Source organism: Eschscholzia californica, unplaced genomic scaffold (assembly GCF_041429995.1).
Source record: "Eschscholzia californica isolate CP2 unplaced genomic scaffold, dmEscCali1.0.p SCAF_5, whole genome shotgun sequence".
Lineage (NCBI taxonomy): Eukaryota > Viridiplantae > Streptophyta > Magnoliopsida > Ranunculales > Papaveraceae > Eschscholzia > Eschscholzia californica.
The window spans coordinates 25,257,308-25,275,690 of NW_028238472.1; the positions used below are offsets into that span (position 1 = coordinate 25,257,308).

The following is an 18,383-nucleotide window of genomic DNA, read 5'->3' on the forward strand; positions in this document are numbered from 1 at the left end:
GGACAGTCATCCTCCACGGATTTCAAATGCGTTATGACACTCAACATACACTGACTCGAGTATTCAAACAAGGCAACCACGCTTCTCCAAAACGTTACGAGCTTTGGCCATGCCAAACACAATGCAGGTATAATATAAATTATCTGTAAAGGGTAATACCCTTACCCTTTGGATAAAAGAGGCAAACAATATGTGTCTGTAAAGAGTAATACCCTTACCCTTATGGATATGAGGCATTCATCGGCGGAGCTACACCCTGGAAAATCAGCTAAGTCCACACCAAGAGCACTCGGCAAACTCGCCTTGCCTTGAATCGACAAGCTTGCCCGTGCCTCGATCAGCACACCAGCTCCGCCTCATTAAAAGTTTACGATCAGAAGCACTCGGCGTATAAGCCTTGCCTTGATTTATAACCCTGCTTCGCAAGCCTTCCTTGATTACAACAGGCTTCATTAAAAGTCTACGATCGATAAGCACTCGGCTTTTAAGCCATGCCTCGGTCAGTAGCTCTACTCTACAATCCTGCCTCGATTTGAGTAGCTTTCACTAAGTCTGCGTCAAGTGCACTCGGTGTATAAGCCTTGCCTTGATCGACAACCCTGCATCACGTGCCTCGCCAAGAGCACTAGGTCCGCCTCGCCAAGAGCTCCGGATCTGCCTCTTTAAAGAATTTAGGTCAGGACTACAGGCAGACACCCTGCCTTAATTGGTAGTCCTACCCTCTCGTCAAGTGCACATAAGCCTTGCCTTGATAACATCACAACGTGCCTCGACAAGAGCACTAGGTTCGCCTCGTCAGGAGCTCCGGACCTGCCTCATTAAAAAGTATATGACTACCCGGTGAATACCTTGCCTGGATATGTAGTCCTGCCTCATGAGCCCGCCTCATGAGTCCTGCTTCATGAGCCCGTCTCATTAAAAATATATGTCAGGACTGCCTTGATTGACAGTCCTGCTTCATGAGCCCGCCTCATTAAAGTATATGTCAGGACTACCCGGTAAATACCTTGCCTGGATATGTAGTCCTGCCTCATGAGCCTACCTCATTAAAAAGTATATGACTACCCGGTAAATACCTCGCCTGGATATGTAGTCCTGCATCACGAGTCCTACCTCAAGAGTCCCGCCTCACGAGCCTGCCTCGATTAGAAAATCTGCATGAATAGCACCCGACATATAAGCCATGAGAGTGGGGGACAAATTGTATGGTCCAAAATACGTCACCAGGAGCGTCCTTAGAAATCCATGATTTATGGGCCTAGACGGTGACCAAGCCCATGAATCAATGACTAATGGGCCAGACCCATTTATCTTCGGACACCCCGAAGCAACGCCAAAGTGTAGAAGCACTTCCAGCTCCGGAGGAAGAGGTCCGCCCTCGCCTCCTCACCAGGCTGAAATATGTGAACCACTTCCAGCTCTGGATAAAGAGGTCATCCCTCATCTCCACAGCGAACCTGCCACCTTGTATCCGTTGGAGAGACGTTACCGTCATTCATAAAGACAATATCCCGGATATGTCCGTTCAGAGGTTACGAAGGCCGTATTAATGGTGACAACCCATGCGCTACAACCATTAAGGATGACAACTATCATCAGGCAACGGTCTACTCAAGACACTATAAAATGACGGAACCAAGAATGATGCAGATCATCGAATTGGGGACAAAAACACTCGATCATCTGGTTATCGTCGAACGTACTCATATTCCACTAATATCACTATCAAGCACTCTAATATCATCGAATTCTAGGCTAATACACTCGACCATCTGATCCTGAGGGAATTCACTGACTACTTGTTTAGCATCATCTGGTGATTACGAAATACAGCTCACAAAAGCCTCATCCAATTCCCATCTAAAGCGGTGGATCATTTGATTCCGGGCAAACACATCGAGTACAGATTCAATACAAACATCCAATTTCTCTCTCATACAGAGTAAGCATCTGAGCAACCATCGAGCTTCCTTCCTCTCACCTAAATACAATTACAATCTAACATCCGAGTGCAGGACCCTTCCAAGTGCAGGACCCCTGTCAAGTGCGGGACCCTTCCAAAAACAAGGCTTTCTCAAGGGTCGACCTACGTTTCTCTCTTCTGGACGACCTGACATCCAAGTAAGGTCGACCTACGTTTCTCTCTCCTGGACGACCTGACAACCAAGGAAGGCAGACTACTTTATCTCTCATGGAGGTCAGGCTTTCATTATCTCACCCACGTGAATTTTTACAAGGCCAGGTCCTTAAAGCTTCCCATTTATTTATGATACACACCCTTGGACAAGGCAAACCACTCTAGGGCTGCTTCATTTAAAGACAGACCTCATAGGCCGTTATTCTCTCTCCAATTAAGTTAGTCATCCGTAGAGTGCGAGCTCCGGCCACTCTACGAGTCGTGCCTAGGCTCCGACCATTATCCAACCAACGGTAACATTCCAGGGCTAATATCCACGTACACTTTACTTCTCTTGCAAGCTTACTGACTTGACCGTCGGAGCTCCCTTAGGCCGGCACCATCCCGGTGTCCCCTAAGACCTCACGATCACATGTGGTATTGTCTCTTTTGTCACAGGTTAAGCCCAAAGACGTCGTCGGTGCCTGCAAAATTATTAACAGGTGGAGGTTCGACATCCAGTCAACGCCCCGGTCTAGCTAACTTCTTGACCCGCGATTTCCTACCCTCACAACCGTCTTGCTCAAGAAACGTATTTAACTCGATAGCTCAAACTCTGGTTTATAATTCCTATTCATTATTTGCCAAGTTTGCTAACTTGACTGTCGTAGCCCCCTTAGGCTGGCACCATCCCGGCGTCCTCTAAGATCTTACGGTCACGTGTGTTGTTCTCTCTTTTGCCACAGGTTAAGCCCAAAGACGTCGTCGGTGCCCGCAAAAATATTAACAAGTGGAGGTTCGACTTCCGGTCAACAACCCGGTCCAGCTGACTTCTTGACCCGCAAATTCTTACCCTCACAAAAATAATATAAAAAAATAATTAAAAATATTAATAAATTAAACTGAATTTATTCATAATTTTCTTTTGGAATTTTTGTAAGGTTTTTTTACACTTCAGGGATCATCAAGCAATCAAGCTTAGCAAAAAAGAATTACAAATTGCATATAGGCTCGTAGTCTTATTCCAAATTTCAATCAGAAAGTAATATGACATCTTTATAATCATATACTTATTTTTTTTAAATCACAATGATTTAAAAAAAAATACATAATAGTATTGTCAATGTATCGAGTGAAACTCTAACTAAAACTCCAAGCAACTGTAGCACTCTCGGTTGCTGGATTTAGTTGGCTCTCTTTCATGAATATCTTTACAAGTTTTCATGCTACTTAGACCTTTAATTTTTATAAATAGAGAAGATGGGAGGGGAACAAATAGTTAACTTAGGGCTAAAGAAAAGCCAATGGTGAGGGAGAAAGAATGGGTAGTAAGAAACAAGATGAATAAGAAAAGGGTGTTATTGTTCCCCCAATGTTGCTTCCCTTAGCCTATCTTTCTCTTGGTCCAATGACTTTTTTAGTGCAATGCACTTTGTGTATAACTCAAGCATAGATTTCTCTCTTCCTCTGTCTTGGCCCCTTGCTTTGTTGCTCAAAGCCAACCTCAAACACTAAACAAAGACAATTATGAAGCAAAGTTTGAGTTGGTCTCTGTCAAGTTAGAGAGATAAAGATAGACTTCTAGAGAGAGGAGCCCAATTAAGCCTCACTGTCTTAAGCTTAATGGACCATTCTCCCAATATCTCATTAGATTGCCCCCCATTCCCTATAGTACAATTGTTTATTTTCCAAAAAGATAAAATTGTGAACCCAATAAAGTCCACCTATAGGAAACCAGATTTCTATCTATCATCCAATAATATTTTTTTCCAAGTAAACTGTGGGTGTCTTTTCATAGATTCATGTTCGAATTTTGACCATGACTTGTATCTCTTGTGCTTTGATTTTTCAGTTTTCTTCCTGAAATTCTCAATCAAGTTATAAGATTAGGCTTGGATTTGATTTCCCAAAGTAAATAATGTCCCCATAAAGTGTAAAAGGAGAAGCATATGGGATTACTTTGTGGGATTTCCTCTCCTTAACCCTTTGAATTGGTAGGTGAGAGAATTCAAATTTGATTGTATTTAATCGCGTTTATCAGATGCAATTGAATAATTAACTTTTTGACCACTTGTTCTTCCAATGTCCTCTAGCTCAAGCTCTTTGGGGTAAACTTCTAGCAGCTCTGGGTTGTCATAGACAAGGTCTGGCCACTTTGGATGCTGAGCTAGAATGGTGTCTTGAAGCTTTTAAAGGTGACTCCCTTATGGCCAGAATGGGAAGGGTGATCTTCTGTGCCTTCCTATACCATGTGTGGCAGGAGATGAATAATAGAGTGTTCAGACAGAGAAATCTCACTATTGCTGCCATCTATACCATGATTGTTGATGAGGTGAAGATTAAAGCTGCAACTTGGAAGTGCAGGATTGAAGCTACTGCCCAGAATATTGCCTTTGCTGAGCAGTGGAACTTGTCTGTTAAGCTCACTAGAAAGCATAGTAGGGGTTTCAAGTGGGAGCCTCCTCCTAGCTCTTGGGTTCTTCTTAACTCAGATGGATCCCTAGATAGGGATTTTGCTGGTTATGGTGCTGTGATTAGAGATGAGGAGGGATCTGCCTTATGCCTAGGGGCTGGGACAGCACCATGTCAGACCATTGTTCTTCATGAACTTCAAGGCATTGAATTGGGTCTTAGACTTGCTAGACAGTATCACTTTCCTAAAGTTTTGGTGGCTACTGATTCTATGACAGTGTTTAGGCTTCTCTCTGACTTTGAGAAGTTACCCCCTTGGATAGCTTGGCAAGTTTGGAATAAGGTTAAGAGTCTTTGGGCTGAGTTTGAGCAATGCACAGTGAAGCATGTTATTCGAGAGCTGAACTGTGTGGCTGATTTTTTGGCTAAGTTGAGACCTGTTTCTGAGTATGAGCTAGACAAGGACAGTATTCCTGTGGACTTAGCTAGGCTGATCAATGAGGACAGGAAGGGCACTGTGAGGATAAGGAGGAGTTGGGAGTAGCTGCTGGGTCATTTTGCTTGTTGAGTTTTTGATGAGTGGTTTTTGTTTAGTGGGCTTTTGCTCCTGGTTTTGATTTTGTGTTTTTCCTTGTGTTTTTGAGTTTTCTTTTCTTGTTCTGGGTCTGGGCCCTTTATTCCCTGCTCATCAATGCAAAAAAAAAAAAAAAATTACACACGCATCTCTCTAAAAAAAGAATTACATAAACAAAAAAAATAAAGAAATCGAGGGTTCTAAGAATCAAATCTATTATTTTCTACATGACTTTTATAGAAAAAAAAATGGAGAGAGAATTAGAAATAGAACAGAGAGAACAAAGAAAGAGAAATAGAAAGATGAAAGAGGGACCAAAGAGATAGATAACAGATCTAACAATAAAAGATACACAAATCACAACTACTAGTCTTTGTTCATGATCGAATGAACCATTAATATCGTCTTTTGGTTGAACCGAAGAACTCCGAAGGCGGCTTGATTTCTTCATAAGAACATTCTGAGCATAATCTATAAGTGATGCCCCAATACTCTCAGGACGAACTCCTCGAGATCTCATGGTTGTTATAACTCTTTGATACAAATCAACCAAGGAAGGTCGACCATTACTTTCTCTCTCTTGGGCGACTTGACAACCAAAGAAGGTCGAGCATTACTTTCTCTCTCTTGGGCGACCTGACAACCAAGGAAGGGCGACCTACCATTATCTCTCTTGACGAATCAAGTAGGCAGGCTTCTTTATCTCTCCTAGAGGTCAGGCTTTCCTTATCTCACCCACGTGAATATTTACAAAGTCAGGTCCTTAAAGCTCCCCACTTATTTACGATATATACCCCTGGATAAGGCAAACCACTCCAGAGCTGCTTCACTCAAGGACAGACATCTTAGGTTGTCATATTCTCTCTCCAATCAAGTCATTCATCCGTAAAGCGCGAGCTCCGGCCACCTACGAGTCGTGCCTAAGCTCCGACCATTATCCAACCAGCGGTAATATTTCCAAGGACATCGTTTACGTACCTTTTACTTCTCTTGCAAGCTTACTGACTTGACCGTCGGAGCCCCCTTAGGCCGACACCATCCCGGTGTCCCCTAAGACCTCACGGTCACGTGCGTTGTTATCTCTTTTGTCACAGGTTGAGCCCAAAGACGTCGTCGGTGCCCGCAAAATTATTAACAGGTGGAGGTTCGATATCCGATCAACGACCCGGTCCAGCTGACTTCTTGACCCGCGATTTCTTACTCTCACAATTACATGAATGCATTACCAAGATTCTTACTATACGGCTGAAGGGAGTTATTTATTCGATGATCAGCCCGAACCAATCAACCTTTATTTATGACCGTACTATTCAGGACAATATCATGTTAGCCCATGAGATTGTTCGGAATTACCACCGACCAGACGTCTCGGCTAGGTGTACGGTTAAGATTGACCTTAAGAAGGCGTATGACACAGTTCGTTGGTCTTCACTATTCTCATTCCTTGGTAAGTTTCACTTTCCAAGGATATTCATAGAATGGATACGGGCCTGTTTCACTACGTCTAAGTTCTCGATTATGGTTAATGGTGAAGCCCATAGTTATTTTGATGGGAAGCGAGGTCTACGGCAAGGTTGCCCGATTTTTTTCATAATTTAAAGTAGTGAATTTGACATCATCTAACAATATGAGACTCAAACCAAATATAGATTAAGAAAGTGAAGTCATGTTTAGGGCTTTAAGACAACCCCAACTCAAATGAAATTAGCTACTCATATGTGAAAATAAATCAGCAGAATAAAAGAAAAAAATACTAGAACTCCAAATGGAAATCAGACTTTGAAACTTCTATTCCCTTTCTCTTGCTCCTTTTACTTGCAAAGATGTTCTATTTATAGTCTAAGTATCAATTGTTATTAACACCTCATTAATTCATCCTAATAACTTTTTAGCCACAAACTACTAACTTTACAATTTAATCCACCACTTAATGTCTTCAAAATAATTGTCATCAATTAAACCTTAGAATGAATTCAACCATAATGTTAAAACTCCAATGAATCAGGACCACTTGTTGCACCAACTTAACTTTGCCTCATAATTGTCTTTGGTATGTCATTTTTGCCTTATAAATGTGAGCTTTGTAGTCTGTTTTTGGCCTCGTGTGGGTACACATCTAGCTTATTTTATGAGCTTTTATATTAGCCCATAAAAAAAATCGCTTAATAATAAATAGTTTTTGTCATTTGGTAAAACATTAATCAAATGAACATGTGATATTGAAAACACAAATAATGATTTCTCGACAACAAATAAAGTTTGTTTAAGAATTTAGTAAATGATTGTAAGATGATTATCAACTAGAGGTATACCTTGGAGGTATATTGACCAGATCTTGAGATTGAATTATAACACTACAACCAATTTGGCCACAAAATATTAAACCGTGCAAACAAGATCATGGTGATTGTTTACCCTAAAACTTTTGTTAATGTATTGTTGATGTGACACGAAAATATCTCATTTGGAGAGCCTAACTAAGTCTAATTAGTTTGGTTCGAGAATTATAAATAATATTTTATGTGTTTTTCATGTTAGGTACCTATTTTGGAGTTAAACATGTAATTTAAAATAAAGAGGGCGAATTATCACTATCATTTCATGTGCCGAAAACGAGAGAAAAAGATACCAAATCAAATGACAAGTAGAGACAATGACGAGTCCGACGGTGAAAACGGTATTCGATTCGGAGTTTGGACGAGAAATATATTAAAGAAAGAAGCCAAGGTCTTTATTTGAAGGCATCCTTCTTTGTTCCTAATTTGAAATCAAAGACAAGCCAAAAGCCCACAAAGAAAAAGAAGAAGAAAGAAAGGAGTAGAGATTTTAGAGGCACCTCTTTATGGCCCAACTCAAAATGGTCTTATAGACTAAGTCTAGGGTTTGATACAAGTTAGAGAAAGGGGTCAAAGAGGGATCTTATCCAATCTACTATTCATCATCTTCTTCACCAAGCAAGAGAGAGAAAAGGAGGGTTTCTAAGGTTTGAGTTTTTGAAGGGTTGAAAGAGCTAGAGAGAAAGAGCGAAGTAGGTCGGCCAAAGCTTGGCCGGACAGCAGCTCGGAACAAGGCAGAGGAGCACGGGAACGACCACACACGAGCTGCTCAGGCACGCTCAAGGGAACAGCAGGGACGCGTCCTGCAACTCGTTCGAACAATAGCTCCGACCATGGGATGCGAACAGCCAGCACGGGGCAGCAAGTTCGGGACTTAGCTGCTCGATTCTTCAACGCACGGGTTGCACGGGACTTCACGACACGAGGGATAGCACGGACGCGCTTGGGGCAGTAGCTTGGAGCTAGCCGGACCTTCATCTTGGTTTCTTTTTTTGTTGATTCTTCGATTATAAAACCCCCCCGTTTATCCTTGTTCCTTTTCTTTTTTAGAATTATTCAGCGTGTGCCTCGAACCCTTGACCTCTAGGTGGAAGATTATAACTCTTACCACTCCAACCAAGGGTTGTTTCTTTCCTTGTTCCTTTTCTTTTCAGTCTAAGTTAGCATTTGATACCTAGATCGGTGGATAAGACCATTCGTTATCCGAATCACCTTCCTATCCTTGGATCGACCCCGACCTTCCCGGGTTACTACTTGATACCTCCTCTTGGGTGTGCAACCTTTCGGGTGCATCAATTGTACATCACTAACCAGATGAATGTACTAACATTATTCCTTTTCTTTCTCAGGGAGGATCTTTGACACGGACTAGGAGTAGCTATTCATGTTCTTCCTGTATTATCATGGGGTAGGCGGTCACGTTTGATAAATCTACTAACATTATTGCTTTTGTGGTCTTTTTTGTAGTTCTATGTATTTATTCTGCTTTCTTGTTTGCTATCTTATCCTTGTTAGAGGAATAATAATTTAAGCATGTGATATTTATTTAATTTTTCCTTCTTCTTTAAACTAGACTTGTCCTAGGAAGATATAATTTGATTTTCTCGTGAGGATATTTTCTTAGTTTACATGGATTACCTAAATTAATCTCTACAGTAGGTTTATCCTTTTCTGTGAGTGGTTACATGCTTTTCATTAATATGCAAATCAGCAAATATTATGGATGGTTTCTTCGTGGGAAAAGAGTACTATCTATAATTTCCTTTTTGGATATCTTTTCATTACCCAACATATGCAGTCCTCTTTTGCGTTGTTCGTTTGTTTCGAGGACGAGAAGTGTCTAATGGGGAAATGTGTTACATACAACAGTGCCTCAATTCTTATTAGGGGGTTTTCTGAAAGCTTAGATTACTCTCTGTCCACCTTTTTTCCTAATCATATTAAAAATTCCTTAGCTATACTTGCAGGGTGTGTGCCTGTTGGGTCTGGAAGAGCTCTCCTCACAGAAAGTGGAGCTTTCGTATTTCTTGTATACCATCTATCTGAATCCTCTTAGCTTGTTCCACTGAATTTTTTTTGTGGAGTGAAGACCATCTTTCTAGTTCTCCTTTTCTCACCAGTGTATTAGGTTTACACTGTCTTGTTTTTTTCTTGAAGGGGGTTTTCTACACCAACAAGTAAAAGATGCCTCAAATATATCAGGAAATGTTAATGGGATGTCTGCTATCCAACACCCATCTTGATCCTTCATATTCTAGGACTAGAAATTGCTCTGAAAAACGGCTCGGTAATCGGTATATATGGAGGGAGTTTTCTGTATTAAGTTGCGTTATTATCAGGAAATTGGGCTGAAGACCCAATTTTTTGTTTTTTTTTGTCTAAAAGACAAGTTATCTTTTTTTCCTTCTAGGCACCATGAAAAGTTTGGAAATAGGCTTGAAGGACAATTCTAAAAATCCCTTAATTTTGTATACCTGAATTGACCTTTGTATAAAGGAAAATTTTAGAAACACCCTCAGATTTTCCAAAAACCCTCACATTTTATATAATCTTACTTCTTAGTTACTTATTTTGTTAGGGTTTGATTTTGCGAAGCTTTGCAAACTAGTTTGCAAACTGATTTGCAAACTGGTTTGCAAACTGATTTGCAAACTGGTTTGCACTACTTTGCAAATTGGTTTGCAATCTGGTTTGCCTTGCAGAGCTTTGCAAACTGATTTGCAAACTGATTTGCAAACTGGTTTGCAATCTGGTTTGCCTTGCAAAGCTTTGCAAACTGATTTGCAAACTGGTTTGCACTAGTTTGCAATCTGGTTTGCCTTGCAAACTAGTTTGCACTGCTTTGCAAATTGGTTTGCAAACTAGTTTGCAATAAGGTCAGTTTTGTCTTTTCCTATATTAGATAATTTACAAAAATGCCACAGGGTGCTGAAGCCCATAAAAAATTGTCCAATCCTTTTTAACCAAACGCCAAAGTTTTTAGGGAGTTTTGGCCAAATTTCCCTAATTGGTTCTGGAAGATAATGTTGCATGACTTTATATAATTTTTCTCTCTGTATTGAAGTTATATGGACCAGGTGTAGTGGGATTCTGATGCGATGAGTATTTGCGGGGTTGTTTCCATTATTAGCGGGATAATAGCTTGTGCCCAGGTTCTTCACTCTTGTTTTCTTCTTGGTTTCATTTTGGTCTTCTCCTGGTGCCCAGATTTGATTTCATGTCGTGCCACTGCAATGGATGACGTTATGGTAATTTAGTTTTTTGTATCTTGAGGTCCTCACGTGCTTGATGTTATAGTTATCTAGTTAGGTTGTTATTTTTTGTTCTTCGTCTATTTTGGCTTCATCCGTATTTCTTTTCTGCATCTGTTAGTTTGTTCTATGTATAGCTACTTTAAATTGCATGTGAGAAATATTTTCATTGGATGTTATCTGGTGACTGACTTACCATGAATTATTTGTTTCAGATGTGGTGTATGCAGTGTTTATGTCGAAGTAGGAACTGGAATGATTGTTGTGGTAGTTCTTCCACATGAGCCTGCGGCCAAGGCATTCGATACTACCTTCACAACAACCATTTTAGACTCTAGGGAATTGATGTTTTATAATTGCCGATGTCTAGTTAACTCGTTAGGTCCATACCAGTTTTGTAACTTCAACATGATCTAGTCTTTTTGTTACTGTCAATTAGAATCTGTCGCCCCCTCGTGGTTTTCACGGTTAATATGGAATTTAGTGAGATAACCGGGCATTGCTGCTTGCATAACTTTAGAACATCATCTTGGTTCTGGAAAGTTCGGAAGGTTTATCGTTTTCCTTAGATATCTTTATAATGCTTTAGAATTCCACACTGTGATTACAGGATTGATGATATGGGGATGGCTGCCTTCATTTCAGTGTCCATCTAAAATCTACAACATCTTCAACAAAAATATATCTACCAATTTGATGGGTTGGAATTGATTGTTCTGGCTCATGTCCCGAGGGGGAAAGAACATTCAGACATCACTTCTCGATCGCCGTTCATATGTGTCTTGTAATTGTGTATGGTAAGTGAAGTTATCGGTTCCGAAAAATAAGGTTAGATGACTTTCTTAAGTTCTCGTCCCCATTTTGAAGTTGTATGCTGTCTAGTGGTGATTTATTTGTTTGTAGCACAAAGCCCTCACGTGCTTGATTTTCTTGTTGTCTAGTTAGGTTGTTAATTTTTTTTTATTATATATCAATTTTGGGTTCAGCTGTGCTTTTTTTTTGCATCAGTTTGTTCTACAATTGGCTACTTTAAATTGCAAGTGAGAACTATTTTTGTTAGATGTTATCTGGTGAAAGACTTGACATGAATTATGTGTTTCAGATGTGGGTATGTAGTGTTTTATTTCGAAGTAGGAGTTGGAATGATTGTTGTGATACCGCCAAGGCATTTGGTACTACCTCTGCAGCAACCATTCTTAAATCCAGCGATTTGAAGTTTTGTTCTTGTAATTGCCGATGTCTAGTTATCTAGTTAGGTCCATATCAGTTTTGAAACTTCAACATGATCTAGTCTTTTTGTTAGTGTTAATTAGAATCTGTTGTCCCCATGTGGTTTTCACGGTTAATATAGAATATGTTGAGATAACTTGGGTATTGCTTCTTTTATAAATTTAGAACATCATCTTGGTTGTTGGGGTTCATAATGTTTATTGTTTTGCTTAGATATCTTTATAATGCATTGGAATACCACACTGATTAACGGATTGTTGATATGGGGATGGCTGCCTTTGTTTCAGTGTCCATCTAAAATTTACCAACATCTTTAACAAAACTATTTCAAACAATTTGAGGATGGGTTGGAATTGATTATTCTCACTGTGTTTGGAGATGATTTAATGTCGATGAGTGTTGTGTGCATGATACAATCCACATTAGGATCACCGTCAATAGCTGGTCGACTGATGAACTAAATTATGGTTGATCTGATTGCTATTCAGGGAATGCACAAATTCTTTGTCAGTTGAAGCAGTGAGGGAAACTATATGTCACCTTGTTGCTGAATCAGAGCTGTCTGGGAGTGAATATTTGTAAATGTCCTTGGTTTGATTGTTGTTTTCTCCTGTTGGTAATGCATTTCTTGTTACTCAGCCGGTGTAGATTATATTCACGGGATGGAATCAAAAATTGAAATGTTGACGTGAAGGCCGAAGGGCGTCTCGCTTGCGTCATTTGTTTTAGATTTTTTTTAGTTGTTTCTTAATTTCGAAGTACGCAATGTAAAAAGTTCTACGATGTTCTATAGGAAAAGAAGCGTCTTTGTGAGGAAGATTGGGCTTTCTTCCTTTATCAGAAGGGGGTTGACTCTATCTGACTCTCATGTTGAATTTTATTTTATTTGCTCAAGATAATCAATTTTGGTAATTTCTGTGCCATTTTCTTTCTCAGGGTGGATCTTTGATATGGAGCAGGAGCAACTATTCTTTATCTTCCTGTATTATCATGGAGAAGGCGGTGGCTTTTGATAAACCTACTTGCATTTTTTTGTGGTCTTTTTAGTAGTTTTAAGTATTTATTCTGCTTTTTTTTTTTTATTTTGATAAGCGGGAGAAGCCCGAAACGAGTACAAAGAAATAAGAAATCAAAAAAAATAAAAAAAAAAAACAGCAAGGAAGTCAAATTACATCATCTCATTAGCCCCACCCTTTCCTCATTCTCACTGTACCTCTAGAGTCCGCATTAACGATATTGACTAATTCCACCGGAAGTTGACTAATATTCAAGTGAGTCACCCCCGGTCCAAGCTTCATCTTCGACAGGAAATCTGCAGCCTGATTGGCTTCTCTATAGACATGAAAGACACGAAAACTCCGAAATTGACTCCGGAGCCTTTGAACCCTCCTCCACAAACGCCTCGCCCTCCATGGTAATTTCTTATGTGGTTTATTCTGCTTTGTTGTTTGCTAGTAGGATTGGAGTCAACTATGAGGAGCTAATTCCGTTGTATCTGAATGAGTCTTCTTAACTTGCTTCTTTAATTTCTTATCCTTGTTAGAGGAATAGTAATTGAAGCGTGCGATATTTATTTAACATTTTGTTTTCCTGTGAAGTGTAAACTAGACTTATCCTAGATATACCTTGATTTTCTCCCGAGGGGTTTTTCTTATTTTACATTGATTACGTAAAACTCAACTCTACCGTAAGTTTATCCTTTTCTTGATTGATAACATTTGATTTATCAAAAACTTTACAATAATATGTACATATCCATGGATTGTTGTTTGTGAGAAAGAGTACAACTAAATTTCCTTTTTGGTCTCTAGCTTGCCATATTCTAAGAATCATGCTATGTCTTCTCATTACCTAACATATGTAGTCGGCAGACCTCTTGTGTTTATTTGTTGGTTTCAAGGACGAGGAGTGTCTAATGGATACGGTTTCTTTGGAGGGGCTTCTCTATCTGGGATTCCTTTCGAGTTTGCCTCTAAAGTTCCCTCTAAACTAGGTGTTCTATTTTCTTCACATGCTTATTTGATTTTTATTCTTGTTAAAGGAATAACAATTTAACCTGGAAATTTCTTTGACATTTCCAGGGGTCTTTAAAATGGAATTGCTACAAGGAGTTGTGACTTGGCTTGTCGTCAAGGGGTTCCCAAAGACCAACGAATTGTGACCTATTATGAGGAGTTGTACCATATTGTTATCCTCTACCGAGAGACCAGTTGTCCATGTCCTTGTTTGTGTTATTTGCCTGTTTCGAGGATTACTGGGGTTTTAACTTTTAAGGAGACGTTAATTCGTGTTTTTGGATGGTATTGTCCTATCGAGTTCCATTTCTGCTCTAAAATTCTTATTGTTTCGATAACTAATGAGTTGTTTGTGTTGAGAAGGGGTTTTCTGCCTTCTAACGTGGTTGCTGCTTGAATCTTATCGTCCGAGGAATTATTAAAGCATGCAAAATTCATTTTTTTTTTCTCAGGGATGTGAGAGTTGGACTTGCTCTAGGGAGTCTGTTTCTTGCTTTGTGAACTGAGGTTTATATTCTTATCTTCTATTGTTCCATAGAAATCTTCTTCCTTACTGTTGAGTTTGGGAAGGTTTAGTTATGCCAATACATAAATGGTGAATCTATTTAATGATTTAATCCTTCGTCAGACGCCTGCAGTACTCGACATCATTTACTTTCCTCTAGAGGCGGTTTTCCTAATTTATAAGTTCTTTTCGTAGGGGTGTTACTTCCTAAATCCGAATTACTTATTCAAACACTTCTTTCAGTATCTGTAGTATTGAAAATCTGGTTCCGTTCTTCCATCATGCCCTTTGGGAGAAATAGTACCTGGAAATTCTTTTATTCTCTTGCATTTTCTAGCTAGCATAGATTGAGAAATTTGCTTTACGTTTTTTTTCTAACATGGTACCTTGACCCGTTTCTAATTGTTGGCATTTTATGGCAAATCATGTCTATGCAGAGAGCTACTGTGTCTTCTTTGAAAGGGGAATCTGTCTCAAGTTTCAATTCACTAAGGGGTCTTTTGGCCCAAGTTTTATTTGAATATAAAGCATTCGATGTTGTTTACGTTTCTTTATTTACATGTTTTGGACTTGGTCGGTTGTTTTATAGGGCTTTGATACATGTGGAGTCTTGGTTCTTTGAAGGGGGTTTTCTATTTCAAGCTGAACCTTCGTATTCTAGGGAGTCATTTCCAGCATTCATCTTGATCCTTCATATTTTAGGAGTAGAAACTGCTCCGAAACATGACTCAGCCTATCATGAGGGAGTTTCCTATAAAAGTTGGTTGTTGAAATTTGTTAATTTGTCTTTGTTTATGCTTACTCGAGCTGAATGTAAACAATTTTCACTTTATTTTGGATTTGCGTTACAGTGGTTGCTGATGTCCATACTCCATACTAACCTCAAGCTAGAAAGAGAAACATTTGGAGCTCCTGTGGCCTCCTATTTATGGGTTCTGCCAATCTCGTTGAGTTCTGTTCTCATTTCTTAGAGAGTTTGTATGTTTTCGGTAGATTTTAGTCTTAGATTGGAAACCTTAAACCTTTGAATTTTTTCTTTTGTGCTGTATAGCTATTTTCAGTGTGTTTCTGATGCAGGGGCACCCGGCGTGGAGACTATTTCCATGACCGGACCCGGTCATGGACCAACCGGCCAAAGAGAGTAGAATTAGGAAGTCCTTATTTTAGTATGATTATTAATTAATTTAGGTTTAGGAATTATGCTATTTTAATATTTCCAATAATTGGAAAGGTTCATATTTGAGTCCAAGTTATTTAGGAAGTTGCAGTATTTAATTATTTAGGAAGTCTAATTCAAGTCTATCTAGGAAAGTCCAGAATCCTATAAAAGGATGTCTAGTTTGTCTATTATTCTCAGATTGAGAGAAAAACCCCATTGAAGTTTTAATCAAGTTTATTATTTAGAGTTATTTTGATCTTTATTTTCATCGTTCTTATTTAATTATTCATCTCTTTTAATTCCGCTGCGTTTCTACATCAAGTGGTATCTAGAGCCATAAATTTTTTTTTTTCCTTCTCTCTTTCCGGTCTTCATCACTTTTATCATCATGGTTAATACTACTATCTCAACTACACCAACTAAGGAGAGAACACCAACTTTCTCCTCTGAATGGGATAATATTAAAGAAGGGCTATCTGCAGGTAAAAAGTTGAAAGAAGGGTTCAATGAGTACAAGAAAGAAACAACAGAAAAATTTGATAAAATCGATCAAAGATTCAATCAACTCAATGATTCCATCTCCGTCATCTCCAAACAACTAGAAGGTATGTGTAAAAACCAAACTCCATCTCCCACTACTATCACACATCAACATCCCACACAACTATCGGGTACCACCATCACCACACGTGTTCCTCCTCTCGGTTTCCCCCCCGAGCCAACAACACCATTATTTGGTCACACCATTAGCCACCCTCCACCGGTTATCACACCACCATTCATCACCTCCTATTCCCCGAACACACCCTTTCAAACACCCCCGTACCCCCACTTTACCCACACGTCAACCCCACCATCGTTTTCCTTCACCGAACCAACAACAACACAACACCGACCACCACCCGAGAGCCACTCCTCGGCCGACCACAACCTCCTCACCAACCACCAAACCAACAACCGAACCACCACTAGCCAACCTCCTTTAGGAACCATCACAACCTATCAAGAACCACGTCTCTCATACCCGTATACCCGATATCCTTCCTTCACTACCAACCACATCGAAACCCACCCAATATACCAACAACATCACAACCACCCCAACCCCCTTACCGAAACACGATCAACCACCTTGGCTGTTGATCCGATTACACCACCGCCACAACTCCGTCGTCCACATGAAACCGAACCAAACATCAACATCCCTCTCCAACCCGACAACACCACTAACCCACGTCACCAAGCCAACCCATTCAACCGAACTCGAGAAACCGAAGACCTCAACAACCCCTCCTATCATCCACCCGTGCAATCTATTCTCCCGCGTTATCGAGAACCAGACCACAACTTCACTCGATCAGCTACCCATAACCCGACCCATCGGCAATTAACCATTAACCCACATCAACAAATTGCAACCGTACAACTACCTCCAACGGCAAATACCGAATTTAACCAATCGGGTTCTTCTTCAACGTCAAGTCCCGCTTATCGTATACGAATGGATGTTCCTTCTTATGACGGATCCATAAATATTGAGGAATTTCTGGATTATATCTCCCGTTTAGAATTTTTTTTTGATGTTATGCAAGTGGAAGGTCCTGAACAGGTACGTTGTGTTACTGGTTATTTATCTAAAACTGCTCTTACTTGGTGGAACCAGGAATCTGAGAATCGTCGTTTATTGCACCTTCCTCCTATTTCTTCATGGTTGGAATTGAAACCTTTAATGTTTTCCCGGTTCCTCCCTCCGGATTATGAGAACCAACTATGTGTTGATTATTTACGTTGCCGCCAAGGAAGACGTTCCGTTGAGGAATATGCCTCGGAATTCCAAAGACTAATAACAAGACTTAATCTCCCAGATTCAGAGTCAATGAAAGTAGAAAAATTCAAGGACGGACTTCGTAATGATATTAAAGATTTGGTTAATTTGAGAGCTTTTAATTCGGTTTCTGAATGTATTAGTGTAGCTCGGTCTTTTGAATCAGATTCACGTTCCATTTTTCGGGGACATAGTACGAGAAGTCAATCAGTCAGAACTCTACCCGATGAATTAGATCAATCAAAGCAGGCGGAGGACGGTACTAAATCACTAACAGAAAATCCTTATAAAAAACCTCCACCAGTTAAGTGTTATCGTTGTTTTGAAACAGGCCACTATTCTAATGCTTGCCCCTCTCGCGGTAAAGCTAATTTGGTGGAAAAGAAAGCTGATTCGGATACAGATGATGATCAATTGGAACGAATTGATACTATTCCCGACAACGGTGATCGGGTTATGTTACTCACTCGACGAGTTCTTTTCACACCTTTCAAGAGGAATTTATCTCAACGAAAGAATTTGTTCGTTACAAGAGGAACAGTACTGAATAAAGTTTGTACTATTGTGATTGACAATGGTTGTGTAGAGAATTTGATTTCTACAAAACTGGTCAAATTTTTGGGAATTCCTACAATGATTAAATTAAACCCATATAAAACCGCTTGGATTCAGTCCGGAACTACTACACGAGTTGATCACATGTGTACTATTAATCTTTCTATTGGTTCTTCTTATATGTCTACAGTTAATTGTGATGTCACCGATATGGATTTATGCCACATCATATTAGGATGATCTTGGCAATCTGATGTTGATGCCACTTACCGTGGTCGTTTGAATGTTTATGAATTTCCGTGGAAGAAGAAGATTGTGACGTTATTGCCAATTGAAGATGGATCGGAAGAACTACATTCTCTTCACAAACGGTTCGGGACGAACCTCTTGAGGGAAGGGGATGCT

General features: G+C 39.8%; 2 long non-coding RNA genes across 2 annotated transcripts in view; both read left to right on the top strand.

The window, feature by feature from the left end:
* LOC147537958 (uncharacterized) overlaps positions 1-18,383 on the top strand; it is a 37,492-nt gene that overhangs the window by 9,421 nt on the left and 9,688 nt on the right. The gene's annotated exons all lie outside the window — the stretch shown is intronic.
* Positions 10,468-12,720, top strand: LOC147537959 (uncharacterized). Its single transcript, XR_015225984.1, has 3 exons — positions 10,468-10,686; positions 11,300-11,486; positions 12,408-12,720. It is a non-coding gene; the product is annotated as an uncharacterized LOC147537959 (long non-coding RNA).